This window comes from Rhipicephalus microplus, chromosome 4, assembly GCF_043290135.1.
Source record: "Rhipicephalus microplus isolate Deutch F79 chromosome 4, USDA_Rmic, whole genome shotgun sequence".
Classification (NCBI taxonomy): Eukaryota; Metazoa; Arthropoda; class Arachnida; order Ixodida; family Ixodidae; genus Rhipicephalus; species Rhipicephalus microplus.
In genome coordinates this window covers 167085711-167103535 of record NC_134703.1, presented here as the reverse complement: position 1 = coordinate 167103535, position 17825 = coordinate 167085711, and the positions used below count along the sequence as shown (strand labels likewise).

The window sequence follows — 17825 nt, the reverse complement described above, 5'->3', positions numbered from 1 at the left end:
CAAATAATGGCGAGACATTCCTTTTCAGTGACTAAATAGTTGGTTTCGGCTTTGCTAAGGGTTCGGCTTGCGTAGGCAACTACGTACTCTTGGAAGCCGTCTTTCTTCTGTGCAAGAATAGCGCCTAGCCCGACACCACTAGCGTCGGTGTGGATCTCTGTGGGTTCCGATGGGTCGTAGTGTCGCAGAATAGGCGGCGACGTGAGGAGGCGGCGCAGTTTATTGAAAGAATCGTCACAGGTGGCAGACCAGGCGGAAAGGTCTCTAGAGCCGGCGAGGAGCTTGGTCAAAGGAGCGATGATTGTCGCGAAATTGCGGACGAAGCGCCGGAAGTAAGAGCAAAGGCCTATGAAGCTTCGGAGCTCTTTCATGATGGTCGGTTTGGGAAACGCTGAAACGGCTGTAAGTTTGGCAGGGTCAGGAAGAATGCCGTCTTTTGAAACCACGTGGCCAAGGATCGTAAGCTTTCGAGCAGCGAAATGGCACTTCTTCAGATTCAGTTGCAGCCCCGCGGCAGAAATACACGCGAGTACTTTCTCGAGGCGGGTTAAATGGGTTGCAAAATCGGTTGAAAAGACGACAATGTCATCTAAATAACAAAGGCAAACGTTTCATTTGAGGCCTCGAAGGATAGAGTCCATCATCCGCTCGAAAGTAGCTGGTGCGTTGCAGAGGCCGAAGGGCATGACTGTGAATTCGTAAAGCCCGTCGGGCGTGATGAAAGCAGTTTTTTCACGATCGGCCTCTGCCATGGGTACCTGCCAGTATCCAGAGCGCAGATCTAAAGAAGAGAAAAATTCGGCTCCCTGTAGGCAGTCCAAGGCATCGTCAATGCGTGGCAGCGGATAGACATCCTTGCGCGTGATTCGGTTGAGACGCCCGTAGTCCACGCAAAACCTGATGGATCCGTCCTTCTTCTTCACCAACACAACTGGAGAGGCCCAGGGACTGCTTGACGGTTCGATTATGCCACGTGTCAGCATGTCGTCAACCTGTTCATTGATGGCACGGCGTTCGGTAGTCGACACACGATATGGACGCTGCCGTATTGGCGTCTCTTGACCGGTATCTATACGGTGAACAACAGATGACGCTCGACCTAAGGAAGGCTGATTGTCGTCAAACGAGGCTCGAAAACGCTGTAGGAGCTTGATCAGCTGTTCCTGCTGCCCAGGGGTGAGGTTACAATCAATGGACCTGCGGAATACATCTATAGGTTCATTAGCGTCCGTTGCGGGTGTAATGGCACAAGTCGGTAAAAATGGCTTGTCTGGATAGATCGGGTCTTCGAAAATAATTTTTAAGGTCTCGAGGCTTCCCACACATTCGCCGCGTAGCAAGATGTACGGACATGCAGAAACGTTGCACGCGTAAAGTACCGCCGAACCATTGGAAAAGTTGATGACGGCAAACGGGAGGACGATGGTTCGGTGTTGCACACTAGCTATAGTTGGCTGGAACAGGAGCGTCGAGTTAGTGGCAGCAGGAGAAAACACAGGCACTAGGACGGCGGACAACGGCGCGATGCGGACGTCAGCTGCGGCAAAGACTTTGGAGGGACTGTGGTGGTCGATATCAAGACACGGATTCGTCAACGTGAGTTCAGCACGAGCGCAGTCGACGAGGGCCTGATGGGTAGAAAGGAAATCCCATCCTAGTATGACGTCGTAAGATGAACGTGGGAGAACAACAAAGTTGACGGCGTACCAAACATCTTGAATAAGAACGCGTGCTGTGCACTGAGCTGTCGGCGCGATGAAATGGGAGGTGGCTGTACGCAGAGCAAGATTCGTAAGCGGCGTTGTAACTTTTCTCAAATCGCGACACAGTTTTTCACTAATTACAGAAACGACGGCGCCTGTGTCGACAAGTGCACGTACAGCAACACCTTCTACTAGCACATCAATTTCGTTGGTCGGACAAAGAGGAGGTCTTAGAAAGTTTGACGACGACGCAGTTCTTGCCTCCGGAACTGCGGCTGTCAGTTTTCCTCTCGAGCGGGGCTCGTGCGCCGAAGCATCGGGGAGACAGATCGGCGACGGGGCGGTAATGACCGGCGAGAATCGACAGGGCGTCGTGGGGACAATGAGTCGGTGATAGGAGAAGATGGTCGCCGGGGATTCTGGGCAGCCTGGTAATTTGCAGAATTCCCATGGTCTGGAGGCTGGAATTTACGACGGCGACAGTAGCGTGCTATATGTCCGACGAAACCACATGCGAAACATATGGGCCGATTATCCAAGGTGCGCCATGGGTTAACGACAGAAGGTGCAGGGGGCGAAACGGGATGGGGTGCCGTGTATGTAGGCAGCGTCGTAGGATAGGAGGACCCGGTGCCCCTGTATGCGCCAGAGACAGGTGGGGCTGGGGGTCTAGCAACGACGGCAGCGTAGGTCAGCGGCGTAGGGACAGATGGCGATGGAGGCAGTGCCTGCGTGACCTGTGTCTCAATGACCTGGCGTAGACGTGGGTCTTACGATGTCACTGGCGCGGATGCTTCGCCCACAAGAGAAAGCTGACGCGCAACTTCTTCACGAATGAACTGTTTGATGTGGGGCAGTAAGGCGGTGTGATCAGCAGCGACATCGTGCACGAGGGCGGAAACTTCAGCCGTATCTTCAGCGGCCCTGCGCGTCGAGACACGCTGCTTACGCAACTCGTCGTACTCCTGACAGAGCTGGACAACATCGGTGATGGTCTGTGGATTCCGAGCGACGAGCATCTGGAAGGTATTGTCGTCAACTCCTTTGATGATGTGCTTGATTTTGTCGCGTTCGGTTAGAGATTCATCGACGCGCTTGCAAAGAGACAAGACATCTTCAATGTAACTTGTAAAGGTCTCGTCCCTGCGCTGGATTCGACTACGGAGACGCTGTTCCGCGCGAAGCCGGCGCACGGCGGGACGACCGAAGACCGCGGCGATGGTGGTCTTGAAGGCGGACCAGGTTGTGATTTCGCCTTCGTGGTTTTTGAACCAGAGGCTGGCCACATCATCGAGGTAAAAGCGCACGTTTGTAAGCTGGTCGCAGGCGTTCCACTTGTTGGAAGCGCTTACGATTTCGTACTCGACGAGCCAGTCCTCGACGTCTTGTTCGTCGTTGCCGCGAAAAATTGGTGGGTCGCGTTGCCGAGGCACGCCAGTACAGTAGACTGTCGTTGGTAAGGCAGCTTGAGAAGGGCCAGGAGCAGTCATGGTGAACGGTGAGGGTAGCGTCCGATTGCGAAGTTCCAGGTTGATGGGAACCTTGGCTCCACCACCACTTAAAATAGAGGTGTTGCACGTGGAGAAACGTTCAGACGCAGCTTGGCAAATTGAGCTTTAACAGGCAGGTCTGGCTAATGGCGAACAGCGTGCGCGAGCTACCACTGCAGCCACCGATCATTGTCGTCTTCTTCATTGCCAGCAGAGCGTCTGTTATTTATATTCATTAATTCATTACAATATATATATATATATATATATATATATATATATATATATTGTGAGACGACGTCAGGTACGAAGGAGCGACCGTTTTATTGTCAACCCAGACGCGCGAGCCAGCAACCGAACAAGCAGCGAGCCGCTACGATGATGATGATCACGGTGCTTTGTATGCGCAGGTGAAAGTGAAAATGATGAGCAACACAATCAGCGCTCACACTATTTCCCCCCTACACGAAAGCGGTCTGCAAGACGTTCATTTAGTAAGTGTATGAGCGCTGGATATAAGGTTTCAGGCGAGACACATGGACGATCTCGGTCCCGCGACGACGGCGATCAGAAGCCGAAGTAACCGGCGCGACGCGATAATTTACGGCCGATGTTCGTTCAAGCACGGTGTAAGGACCCAGGTATCTGTGAATGAATTTTTCACAGAGGCCGGGTGTGCGAACAGGTGTCCAGAGGAGCACTTCGTCGCCTGGGTAGAATGACACAACTCGACGTGTCGCATCACAACGAACTTTTCGCTGGGCCTGAATGGTAGAGGTGTTGGCGCGGGCGATTGTGCGGCAGTGGTTGACACGGGCAGCGAATTCTTCCGGAAGGGACGCAGATGGGACAGAAGGCGTGGACAAAAAGCTGGTGTCTAGAACAAAAGATGGTGCACGGCCATACACAAGAAAAAACGGGCTGTAGCTTGTAGTGCGTTGTATGGCAGTGTTATAGGCAAACGTGACGAAAGGTAGTATTGTGTCCCAGTTCTTGTGATCGGGTTGGACATACATAGAGATCATGTCTGACAAAGTTCTATGAAAACGCTCAGTAAGACCATTGGTTTGCGGATGATATGCCGAGGTGGTCTTATGGATTGTGTCAGAGGCCTGTAAAACTTCAGCGAGCACACGAGAAAGAAATGTCTTGCCACGGTCACTCAGGAGAACACGAGGGGCGCCGTGGCGCAGGATAATGGCACGCAGAACAAAGTCGGCTACTTCGCTGGCAGCTCCAGTAGGAAGAGCTGCCGTCTCAGCGTAGCGAGTAAGATGGTCTACGGCAGTAACAATCCAGCGGTGACCGGCGGCGGTAAGCGGAAGGGGTCCGTATAAGTCTATGCCGACGAACTCGAAGGGAGCGGATGGGCACGGGAGAGGCTGTAGAGGGCCGGCGGGAAGAGATGTCGAACGTTTTCGGTGTTGACATGATGAACAGGAAGTGACGTACCTGGAAACACTAGTGGAGAGGCCAGGCCAGAAGCAGCGAGTCTTAATGCGATCGTAGGTTTTATGAAAACCCAAGTGGCCAGCCGTCGGGTCGTCATGAAAGGCTTCTAAGACTTGGAGTCGAAGTGAGCGAGGTATGACCGGGACCCATCGGCTACCGAGAGGATGGTAAGTTTGTCGAAGTAGCGTTCCGTCATGAAGTTTGAAACGCGTGAGTTGTCGTCGCAAGCGGCTGTTGGGAGCACGAGATGAGCCGGTGAGCCGATCGATGATTGTACGGCAGTATGTGTCTGCACGTTGGAGCGAGGTGAGGTCTGCGGATTGAAGGAAGTCATCCGGTGCAGTGGGCTCGATGGGACTAAGACTGGTCATCTGCGTGGTCTCTTGGCTGGGAGGTGCTGCGCAGCAGGTAGATGCGTCATGATTTTGCAATAGCGGACAGCGTGACAAAGCGTCGGCATCTTGGTGTTTGCGGCCCGACCGGTATGTGACACTGTAGTCATACTCCTGCAGTCGGAGCACCCAACGACCGAGGCGTCCTGACAAGTTTTTTAATGATGACAACCAACAGAGCGCATGATGATCCGTGACGATCGTGAAGCGGCGGCCATACAAATAGGGGCGAAATTTTTGCACGGACCATACGATAGCGAGACATTCCTGTTCAGTGATGCTGTAATTGCGTTCCGCTGGGGAGAGAGTACGGCTCGCGTAAGCCACGACTTGCTCTTGTGAAGCCTGGTCACGCTGCAGCAGAACAGCGCCGATTCCGTGCCCACTTGCGTCAGTGTGTAATATAGTAGGGGCTGTGGGATCAAAATGGCGAAGAACTGGCCCTGACGTGAGGCATCGCTTCAGGGTCTGGAAAGCAGCTTCACAGTCATCTGTCCAAAGAAATGATGCACTTGCGGTCAGGAGTTTGTGAAGAGGAGCCGCGATAGTGGCAAAATCACGGACAAAACGGCGGAAGTAAGAGGCTAAGCCGAGGAAGCTGCGAAGGTCTTTGAGCGTGGTGGGCTTAGGAAAGTGCAGCACAGCGGCCACTTTGTCGGGATCAGGTTCGATGCCAAGCTTGCTGACAACGTGGCCTAACACTTTGATGCTGCGGCTCGCAAACCGACACTTCTTGGTATTTAGCTGGAGACCGGCTTTGGCTAGACATGTGAGCACCTCGTCTAGACGTTCTAGGTGTTGCGAGAAGCTGGATGAAAAGATGACGATGTCATCCAGGTAACAAAGACAGGTCTTCCATTTTAGGCCACGCAGCACCGTATCGATCATCCGCTCAAATGTGGCTGGGGCATTGCAGAGCCCAAAAGGCATCACATTGAATTCGAAGAGACCATCAGGAGTAGCAAACGCTGTCTTCTCTTTATCAGACTCATGCATCGGGATCTGCCAATACCCAGATCGTAGGTCGAGACTTGAGAAATATTCTGCACCCTGTAAGGTGTCAAGTGCATCGTCAATTCGAGGCATAGGATATACATCCTTGCGCGTAATTTTGTTTAGTGCCCTGTAATCAACGCAAAATCGCACTGATCCGTCCCTTTTCTTAACTAGGACAACAGGAGAAGACCAAGGGCTTGTGGAAGGTCTGATAACGTTGCGTGCGAGCATGTCATTGACTTGTTCCTCGATGACCTTGCGTTCTGAAGACGACACGCGGTAAGGGCGACGGCGGATAATACGAGAACCGTCTGTGGCGATGTGATGAGAGGTCACCGTAGTTTGACCTAAGCCATCCGAACAAACGTCAAAACAAGTCTTGTGTTTTGTTAAAAGGGCCATTAAGTCATTAGTTTGCGTTGGAGTGAGATATGGACTCAAAGTGGCTTTAAGCGCATTAGATGAGCCTCCTGGTGGCGTACACTTAGCGACTGACGGCGGAGACGATACAGTGACGACACATACCGGTGCTATGTCGATAAGGCTGGCAACAGTGGACCCCTCTGGCAGTAGTTGTGGCTCTGTTGTCGTGTTGTAGGCGGTGAGACTGGCATGACCACGCGAAAACCGCACTAGACAACATGCGATGGCGATTCCTCGGAAAATGCAGCGCTGATCGGGGACAACCACTGCGTCACCGTCAATGGTGTCGCTGGATCTAATGGTGAGGATACGTTCTTGGGCCGGGGGCAGTACAAAGTCTGCAGCTGCAACAAGGTGAGGCGACGAAAAATCGTAAGCACTAGAATTTTCAGTGTCCGTAATGCGAATAACGGGCGGACCACACGAAATGACAGCGGAAGCGGCTGACAGGAAGTCCCAGCCCAATATAATCGGATGAGCACATGAAGAAAGCACAGCCAATTGTATATGGTGACGAATTCCGTCGATCAGAACACGAACAGTGCATTGTCCAATAGGGTAAATTCTATTTTCATTAGCACCACATAACACCGGACCAACATATGGAGTTTGCACTTTTCGTAGACGATGACATAGTTCGCGATCAATGACCGAAATGGCTGCTCCAGTGTCCACGAGTGCGTCAACCGAAATGCCTTCTACACAAACAGTTAGTAAATTTGCAGGGCGCGCAGGAGGAATTGGGACACTTCGACGACAGGCAGTTTCTCCTCCAAAAACTGCAGCTGCTAGTTTTCCGAGTGGCTGTCGAGGGGCATCAGGGCAGAACGTAAAGGCGAAGTAGTACGGCGGAAGGGCGATGGTGAACGACGGCGGGGTGAGCGGGAAGAACGAGGTTCACCGTGGGACAAAGGAGGCGAAGGCGAACGTCGTGACGAGGGAATGTAGGTTCCTGGAACGTAGGGGTCAGACCTCGCAGCCCGGTCACTCTCGTACGAAGAATAACCTCGTCGTTCATCTTGCTGGCGCCGACGGCAAAAGCGGGAGATATGTCCTCTTATGCCACAGTAGTAACAGACGGGGCGCGTAGGGCGCCAGGCAGGGAAGTGTGGTTGTAGTGGTGCCTTGGCTGCCATCGCGGCCAAATGGTCGTATACGACGTCCGTAGTTACAGGTGGAGTAGGTGGAGGAGGCCGTGACACGACTTCGGCATACGTAGGCACATGTAAGGGCACAGGAGGCGGGGCACGTGCGACGCTCGTCATCGACGCCAATTCGTCCTTTATAATTTCCCGCAGGTTAGGAGGGGGTGAGCGGGCAGGTGAAGTCGGTGCGCTGGCAGGAACAAGGCTGTGAAGTTCCTCTCTCACTATGGTGCGAATTAGAGCTCGCAGCTCATGCTCGCCAGTAAGACGAGTGTCATAGGAGGCGTGTGGAAGGCGCATTGAGTAAAGTGCGTCCAGGCGCTGGCAGGTGGTAATAATGTCCTGAACTGTTGTCGGGCTCTGCATGACAAGAGCATTAAAGGCGACGGAGTTGATGCCTTTCATTACTTGCCGAATACGATCGGCCTCCGGCATGTCCTTTTGGGCGCGGCGGCAGAGGGCCAGAACGTCTTCAATGTACGATGTGTACGATTCGTCAGGCCCCTGGATGCGGGTAGCGAGCTTCTGTTTAGCTACCTCAGAGCGTCCTGTAGAAGTGCCGAATATTTGACGCAGCTGCACCGTGAATGCTGACCAATCAGGAAAGTCGCGTTCGTGGTTATGATACCACGTCTTAGCAACCTCCTTCAGATAAAAGGGTACATAGCGCAGCTTATGTGCCTCATCCCAGTAATTGCAAGCACTGGTACGGTCGTAACTGTCCAGCCATTCTTCTACGTCCTCACCGCGAAGGCCAGAAAACACTGGAGGGTCTCGTTGCGAGGTACTCACGGTGTGGTGAGGCCCAGCAGGCTGAGCGGGTGGTGCGAAGAAGGCGGTAGGGGGTGGGTCGTTTTGCGCCATCACTGTTGGCAAGCACAGCCGTCGACCTGATCGGAGCTCCAGGGGTGACCGGTAGTGCACGAGGACTTGGGAATCACAGCACGCTCCACCACTTGTGAGACGACGTCAGGTACGAGGGAGCGACCGTTTTATTGTCAACCCAGACGCGCGAGCCAGCAACCGAACAAGCAGCGAGCCGCTACGATGATGATGATCACGGTGCTTTGTATGCGCAGGTGAAAGTGAAAATGATGAGCAACACAATCAGCGCTCACAATATATATATATATATATATATATATATATATATATATATATATATATATATATATATATATATATATATATATATATAAGGATGTCCGCAGTTTCGTGGGGTTGTGCTCGTATTTCAGACGCTTTGTTAAGGACTTTGCGACCATTGCACGCCCACTCACAGACCTCTTGAAGAAAGACGCCTCGTTTACCTGGGGCCATGATCAAGCTTCATCGTTTTCGCAACTTACGACACTGCTTACAACGCCACCAATCTTGGCTCACTTTGATCCATTAGCCCCAACCGAGGTTCACACGGACGCCAGTGTACACGGCATAGGAGCTGTGCTATTGCAGCAACAACGCGGACACGGCCGTGTTATAGCCTACGCAAGTCGACTACTATCTCCAGCCGAGCGCAACTATTCCATCACGGAGCGCGAGTGCCTCGCCCTTGTATGGGCAGTCGCCAAGTTTCGCCCATACCTGTACGGGCGCTCATTCCGTGTTGTCACGGATCATCACGCGCTCTGCTGGCTAGCCTCCCTGAAGGACCCCACGGGACGTCTCGCTCGTTGGGCTCTACGCCTTCAAGAGTACACGTTCTCTGTAATGTACAAAACAGGGCGATTACATCAGGAGGCGGATTGTTTATCCCGCTACCCTGTTGACGAAGCAACCGATACCGACACTATCACGGACGTTTTTTCCGTGTCGCAGCTGTTAAACATTGGCGAAGAGCAACGTCGGGATGCTTCTTTACGAGCCATCATTGACAAACTGGAGTCAACGCCACGCGACCCGTCCCTACGAATGTTTTTGGTGAAAGACGGGATCCTATATCGCCGAAACCTTGATTCCTTCGGATCAGACTTACTTCCTGACATCCCAGCGCACCTGCGTTCCTCTGTCCTGCATCAACTCCATGAAGCTCCCATAACGGGCCATTTGGACGTTTCTCGCACGTACGATCGAGTACGACGTCGGTTTTTTTGGCCTGGACTTGCCCGCTCTGTTCGAGGCTATGTCGCCGCTTGTGAGCCCTGTCAGCGTCGCAAAACGCCGTCTGCCCTCCCAGCCGGCTACCTTCAGCCGATCGACGTTCCCAACGAGCCTTTCTTTCGAGTTGGTCTCGACCTGTTGGGCCCTTTTCCACTCTCCACAGCCGGAAATAAATGGATTGCTGTTGCCACGGACTACGCGACGCGGTACGCAATCACACGAGCACTCCCGACCAGCTGCGCTACCGACGTTGCGGACTTTCTGCTGTACGACATAATATTAGTGCACGGTGCTCCCCGTCAACTTCTCACCGACCGCGGCCGCACGTTCTTATCAGCTGTCGTTCATTAAATCCTGAGGTCTTGTCATACCAAGCACAAATTTACTACGTCGTACCATCCCCAGTCAAATGGCCTCACGGAGCGCCTTAACAGGACCCTAACCGATATGCTTGCCAAATACGTTGCGCCAGACCACCATGATTGGGACATTCATTTGCCGTATGTGACGTTCGCCTACAACTCATCTCGTCACAACACTGCCGGATATTCGCCCTTCTATCTACTATATGGCCGGGACCCAACTTTACCTTTAGACACGTTACTACCTGCGGCCACTGAATATGCTCGTGAAGCCATTGCCCGCGCCGACCACGCGCGCCAAGTCGCCCGTAACCGTCTGCAGGCTTCACAGGCGCGCCAACAACAGCTCTACAATTCTCACCGTAGGGACGTGCACTTTTCTCCGGGTTCTCTCGTGCTCCTCTGGTCACCTACTCGGCGTGTGGGACTGTCTGAAAAACTGTTGTCGCCCTACACTGGACCATTCCGTATCGTTCGCCAAGTGACAGACGTCACGTACCAGATTGTTCCAACTGATCCAACAAAGTCATCGTCAGCTCCGAGCGACATTGTTCACGTGGCTCGGCTAAAGCCCTATAACCCCCATTCGACATCATCTGCGTAAATTTAGCACCGGGACGGTGCTTCTACCGCCGGGGGTTATGATACAAAACAGCCGCTAAACACGGCTGCAAGAAAGAGGAGGACGAAGTGGGTTTTTCCGTTGGATGCTGGTCTGGCGCCATCTTACTCGTCGAGATCTGTGCGCTGTAAATAGATCATTAAATAAGTTACTCGTAACATTATATATATATATATATATATATATATATATATATATATATATATATATATATATATATATATATATATATTGTGAGCGCTGACTATGTACTTCATCTTCATCTGCATCACCAAACCATTGTAGTGATCATCATCGTATGTCACGCGGGCTGGCTCTCTGGCTCGTGCGCCTGGATTAAAGAAGGATAACCTGGTTGCTGCCGTACCGGACGTGGTCTCATAAGTGGTGGAGCGTGCTTTGGTTTTCACGTCCTCCTGCTCTACCCGTCACCCCTGGAGCTCCGGTCTGGTCGACGGTTGTGTCCTCAAGCAACAGCAATGGCAGAACCCAACCCGCCCACTGCTGCAACCGCTCCTTCTCAGCCACTTAGGCTTCATCACTACACCGTGAGTACCTCTCATCGAGACCCTCCGGTATTTTCCGGCCTTCGCAACGAAGACGTCGAAGAATGGCTCGACAGTTATGATCGAACCAGCGTTTGTAATTACTGGGACGAGGCGCACAAACTGCGCTACGTTCCTTTTTACCTCGATGGCGTCGCTAAAACCTGGTATTACAACCACGAGAGCGACTTCTCCAATTGGTCGGCCTTCACGGGGCATCTCCGTCAGGTATTTGGCACATCTGCAGGATGTTCTGTAGTAGCGAAACAGAAGCTCGCAACCCGCATTCAAGGGGACGACGAATCGTATACGTCCTACATTGAAGATATTCTGGCTCTCTGTCGCCGAGCACAAAATGACATGACGGAGGCCGATCGCGTCCGACATCTACTGAAAGGCATCAACTCTGTGGCCTTCAATGCTCTCGTGATTCAGAACCCGACTACCGTCCGGGACGTCATCACTACATGCCAACGCCTGGACGCGCTTCATTCCATGCGCTTTCCACACGCCTCCTGCGACGCTCGCTTTACCAAAGAGCATGAATTGCGGGCCCTTATCCGCACAATTGTCAGAGAAGAACTTCACGGCCTTATTCCAGGCAACCATACCGTTGCGTCTGTCCACACACCTCCTCCCAACCTGCGAGAGATAATCAAGGACGAACTGGCATCAATGACAAGCGCTGCACATGCCCCGTCTCCTGTGCGCTTCCCAGTGCCTTCGTACGCAGAAGTTGCATCGCGGGTCCCTGCACCAGTTCCAACCGTGCCTGCGGACGTCGGATGCGACCATGTGGCTGCGATGACAACGCAAGCGCCAAGGCTACGCCACTATTCTACATGGCGTCCCCCCCGCCCCATCTGCTTCTACTGTGGCATAAGGGGTCATATATCCCGTTTCTGCCGCCGCCGTCAGCAGGATGAACGACGTGGTTACTCAGCTTACGAGAGAGACTTTTCCCCGAGACCCGATGAATATGATCCCGCACCGTATCCATCCACCTTCCGTCAGTCGCCCTCCCCTCCACGGTCTCATGCTGGGCCTCATCCGTCTCGTTCATCTCGCCGCCGTTCTCCGTCACCGTTTCGGCGTACGTCATCACCCTTGCGTCCCGCTCCGATCTCTCGGGACTCGGAAAACTAGAAGGTGCAGTTTTTGGAGGGGAAACTGCTTGTCGTCGGAACGCTACAACTCCTCCGTCTCGTCCAGCTAATTTACTGCCTGTTTCTGTGGAAGGTGTTTTTGTTGACGCCCTTATAGACACTGGAGCCGCAATTTCGGTAATTGATCGTGAATTGTGTTTTCGCCTGCGTAAAGTGCAAACTCCTTATGCCGGTCCCATGTTATGCGGTGCTAATGACAGTCCAATTCGCCCGACCGGGTTGTGCACTGCTCGTATTGTCATCAATGGAATCCGTCATCACATACAATTGGCTGTGCTGTCTTCGTGCGCTCATCAGATAATCTTAGGCTGGGACTTCTTGTCAGCGGCGTCTGCTGTAATTTCGTGTGGTCGGCCCCTCATTCGTATTACGGACACTGAGCTTTCTTCTGCTGCCGACCTTTCGTCGCCCAACCTTGTGACAGCTGCGGATTTCCTCCTGCCTCCCGGACGAGAATGTGTCCTTACGATCAAGTCACGTGACATTCTAGATGGTGACGCTCTGGTTGCTCCTTGCCAGCGCTGCATTTTTCGAGGGATCACCATCGCATCTTGTTTAGTGCGGTTCTCCCGTGGTTATGCAAGCATCACGGCCTGCAACACGACGCCAGAACCGCTTCTTTTGCCTGAGGGGACCACTGTTGCCAGCATTACCGAAGAAGCACCGCTTTGTGTCGTCACTGGTTCATCTGCTTCGTCATTCTCAAAGTGTATGCCAGCGGAAGATGCATTTCCTGCTCTCAAGGCCACTTTGTGTGAACATCTCAACCCAACGCAAACGGATGCCTTGCTAGCGTTATTAATGAAGCACAAAACTTGCTTTGACGTTTGTTCCGAAGGTCTGGGTCAAACAACAGTGACCGCCCATCGTATCGACACCGACGGATCCCGTGTGATTCGCCGCCGCCCTTACCGTGTGTCGGCTTCTGAGCGCAAGCTTATAGAAGAACAAGTCAACGACATGCTCGCGCGCAACGTCATCAGGCCTTCGACAAGCGCGTGGTCTTCTCCTGTCGTACTAGTGAAAAAAAGGATGGCTCGGTACGGTTTTGCATTGATTACAGATCACTCAACAAAATCACTCGTAAGGACGTCTACCCAATGCCTCGCATTGACGACGCTCTTGATACTTTACAAGGTGCCGAGTACTTTTCAAGTCTCGACTTGCGCTCCGGTTATTGGCAGATTCCAATGCACGAGTCTGATAAAGAGAAGACTGCGTTTGCTACGCCAGATGGGCTCTTTGAATTCAATGTAATGCCTTTCGGCCTGTGCAATGCCCCAGCCACATTCGAACGGATGATAGACACGGTACTGCGGGGATTAAAATGGAAGACCTGCCTTTGCTACCTGGACGACATTGTCATTTTTTCGTCGAGCTTCTCACAGCACCTGGAACGGCTAGACGAAGTCCTCACGTGCTTAGCTAAGGCCGGTCTCCAGCTCAACACTAAGAAGTGTCGGTTTGCCAGTCACAGCATCAAGGTATTAGGTCATGTCGTCAGTAAACATGGCGTTGAGCCCGATCCCGACAAGGTTGCCGCGGTGCTGCACTTTCCTACACCAACCACACAGAAAGACCTCCGCAGCTTCCTTGGCTTAGCGTCGTATTTCCGCCGCTTTGTACGTGATTTCGCTACTATTGCGGCTCCTCTGCACAAACTTCTGACCACGAGCGCACCCTTTGTCTGGTCGGATGACTGCGAAGCCGCTTTTCACACCCTCAAGCGATGCCTCACATCACGGCCAGTGCTTCGCCATTTCGACCCTGCAGCACCTACTGTGCTACACACTGACGCAAGTGGACTTGGCATCGGTGCTGTCCTTCTTCAGCGGAACCAAGCTTCCGAAGGACAAGTCGTGGCCTACGCGAGCCGTACTCTGTCACATGCTGAGCGAAACTACAGCATCACTGAGCAAGAATGTCTCGCCATCGTGTGGTCCATCCAAAAGTTTCGTCCTTACTTATACGGCCGGCATTTCACAATAGTGACTGACCATCATGCTCTGTGTTGGTTATCGTCTCTCAAAAATTTGTCGGGACGCCTTGGCCGTTGGGTACTACGATTGCAAGAGTATGACTACAGCGTCACATATAGGTCGGGCCGAGAGCACCAAGATGCTGACGCTTTGTCCCGTTGCCCGCTCTCGCAAAGCGCCGAAGTGTCACCTTCCATCTGTTCGTCACCGCCTGCCAAAGTGACCAAACAGACGGCTGCTCCTTCGAAACAGTTAGTTGCCTCGGCGGACCTTCTTTCGTCCACAGATCTCGCCTCGCTCCAACATGCCGATACCTACTGCCGCACAATCATCGATCGGCTCACTGGCTTATCGCGTGCTCCAAACAGCCGCCTAAGACGACAACTTGCCCGTTTCAAGCTTCAAGAGGGAACATTATGTCGGCAAATTTACCATCCTCTCGGTAACCAATGGGTTCCCGTCATTCCTCGCTCACTTCGTCTGGAAGTTCTACAAGCGTTTCATGACGATGCGACAGCTGGCCACTTAGGGTTCCACAAGACCTACGACCGCCTCAGGACTCGCTGCTTTTGGCCTGGCCTCTCCACTTCTGTCGCCAAGTACGTCACTTCCTGCGCGTCATGCCAGCACCGAAAACGTACCACGTCTCTTCCCGCGGGGCCACTGCAACCACTGCCGTGCCCGTCCACTCCCTTTGAATTTGTGGGCATAGACTTATACGGACCTCTTCCGCTTACGCCAGCCGGTCACCGCTGGATTGTTACTGCCGTAGACCACCTTACTCGCTACGCGGAGACGGCAGCTCTTTCATCTGGTGCTACCTCTGAAGTAGCCGATTTTTTCCTTCGCGCCATTATTTTACGACATGGCGCACCGCGTGTGCTCCTTAGTGACCGTGGCAAGACATTTCTTTCACATGTCCGTGCTGAAGTCTTAAAGGCCTCTAACACCATCCACAAGACCACATCAGCGTATCACCCGGAAACTAATGGTCTGACTGAGCGTTTTCACCGAACTTTGTCCGACATGATCTCTATGTACGTGCAACCAGATCACAAAAACTGGGACACAATACTTCCTTTTGTCACGTTCGCATATAACACTGCCATACAGCGTACAACGAATTTCAGCCCTTTTTTTCTCGTGTATGGCCGTGTACCGACTTTTGTTCTGGACACCACCTTTTTGTCCACATCTTCCAATCCATCTTCATCTCTCCCGGAAGAGTTCGCCGCTCGCGTCGCCCGCTGCCGTGAAATCGCCCGCGCCAACACTGCTACCATTCAGGACAAGAGAAAAATCGACATTGATGCGAAGCGTCGAGTTGTTGTGTTCCGCCCAGGCGACGAAGTCCTTTTGTGGACACCTGTTCGTGTACCTGGGCTCTGCGAAAAATTCCTTCACCGGTATCTCGGTCCATATACCGTCCTGGAACGAACATCTGAAGTCAACTATCGCGTTGCTCCTGTCAACGCGGCTTCTGATCGTCGTCGCCGCCACACCGAGATCGCCCACGTCTCTCGACTGAAACGATATATTCGGCGTCCCAACCCTTTCTAACTTGCTGCCCTCTTTCGCGAAGGGGGGAAAATAGTGTGAGCGCTGACTATGTACTTCATCTTCATCTGCATGACCAAACCATTGTAGTGATCATCATCGTATGTCACGCGGGCTGGCTCTCTGGCTCGTGCGCCTGGATTAAAGAAGGATAACCTGGTTGCTGCCGTACCGGACGTGGTCTCATAATATATATATATATATATATATATATATATATATATATATATATATATATATATATATATATATATATATATATATATATATATATATATATAGTTTCAGTGAAGAAGAAATTTGACAGCGAGCGTACTTTACCAGCAGCTCCCAGTACATTCACTGCCGAATTTCGTTTTTACTTCACACTTCGCCTCACATTTTGTATCAATATGTAGCAACTGAAGCTAGATTAAAAAAAAGCAAATCACTGCTACAAAGCAAACTGTACTAGCGAACTGTACAAGCAAACTGTACTAGCCACAGCTGCGATTCAAACCTGGATCTTTTGAATTGTAAACGAGTATTCTAATTCTCGACCACTTCGACGGAGCCGCGCGCAGTTTTCAAAACGACGACACATTGCAGACTACCGGTTGCAGTGCCACAAGCGGATTGACTGTGTTTGGACTTGGCTTTTTTTTTTGGGGGGGGGGGGGGGAGCTCAGTCCGGGGTTCAGCCCAAGGAGGTTATACTAAAACCTCCTTGGTCTGGGCACTCTCCTGGTTTAGTATACTGTAACGACAGTCTTCTACTGGTCGTACCAATGTTGCTAGAATAGTGTCACGGGGTCGTGATGTGGTTGAAGGCAGGAGACGGAATGGTCAAACTGTTTATTTGGGTGAACCTGTGCCCGCTAAACGAAAAGTCGGGTTACGGTAGCAAACTTGTACTGATAGCGGGGCACGCAGCATCGGCCGTCGATCAACTGACAAGCGGCGAAGCGCGTCTGCATTTATACACTTGTCATCGAATGTTCAAGCGTTATCGCTAGCGGTGACGTAGGTTCCAGAATAATATGTACAGTTCGCGGAGTGGGCGTGATCTTATTGAAATGATCTACTACAGTCCTGAAGCTTCTCAAAGACTGCAGGCGCGGTTTGCGCTGAGAATTGCGTAGTGTATGTGGGCGATAACAAAACTTGAGAAAAAGAACGTAGCACTGTTCCCTTGAAAAAGACATCGCCCGATTTTTTAGCGGAAGATGAAAGTACAACAATAATGCAAGAAAGTTCAAGGAATAAATTATGATACAGCAATAATACAAAAATATCGTTTCAGTTCATTAACGCGTATGAAACGGCTTGAGGCGCGCGACATGGACGACTTCAGGTCGCGATCGGCGTCGTTGAGAATTCGTGATACCGTCGGGGACAACCTCGTAACCGAGTGGTCCGAGACGTCGAACCACCCTGTACGGTCCGAAGTACCGTCGCAGAAGCTTTTCACTTAGTCAACGTCGGCGTATCGGCGTCCATACCTAAACACGTTCACCGGGCTGGTATTCCACGAAGCGTCGTCGAAGATTGTAACGGCGGCTGTCGGTCATCTGTTGGTTATTAGTACGGAGGCGTGCGAGGTTCGGGCTTCTTCGGTGCGCTGAAGGTACTCACTCACATCAGGGTTTTCTTCGTCGGTGACGTTGGGCAACATGACATCGCGCGTCGTGCCGGGCTCCTTCCGTAGACCAATTTGTATGGAGATATCTGCGTCGTCTCCTACATAACCGTGCTGTATGCGAAGGTCACGTACGGAAGAAAGGCGTCCCACGTCTTGTGTTCGACATCAACGTACATTGCCAGCTTGTCGGCGATCGTCTTGTTTAGCCGCTCGGTGAGACCGTTGGTCTGTGGGTGGTACGCTGTCCTCCGGCAGTGATTTGTCTGGCTGTA

General features: G+C 52.2%; 1 protein-coding gene across 1 annotated transcript in view; it reads right to left on the bottom strand.

The window, feature by feature from the left end:
* LOC119172945 (neprilysin) overlaps nt 1-17825 on the bottom strand; it is a 91910-nt gene that overhangs the window by 3161 nt on the left and 70924 nt on the right. The window lies entirely within an intron of this gene.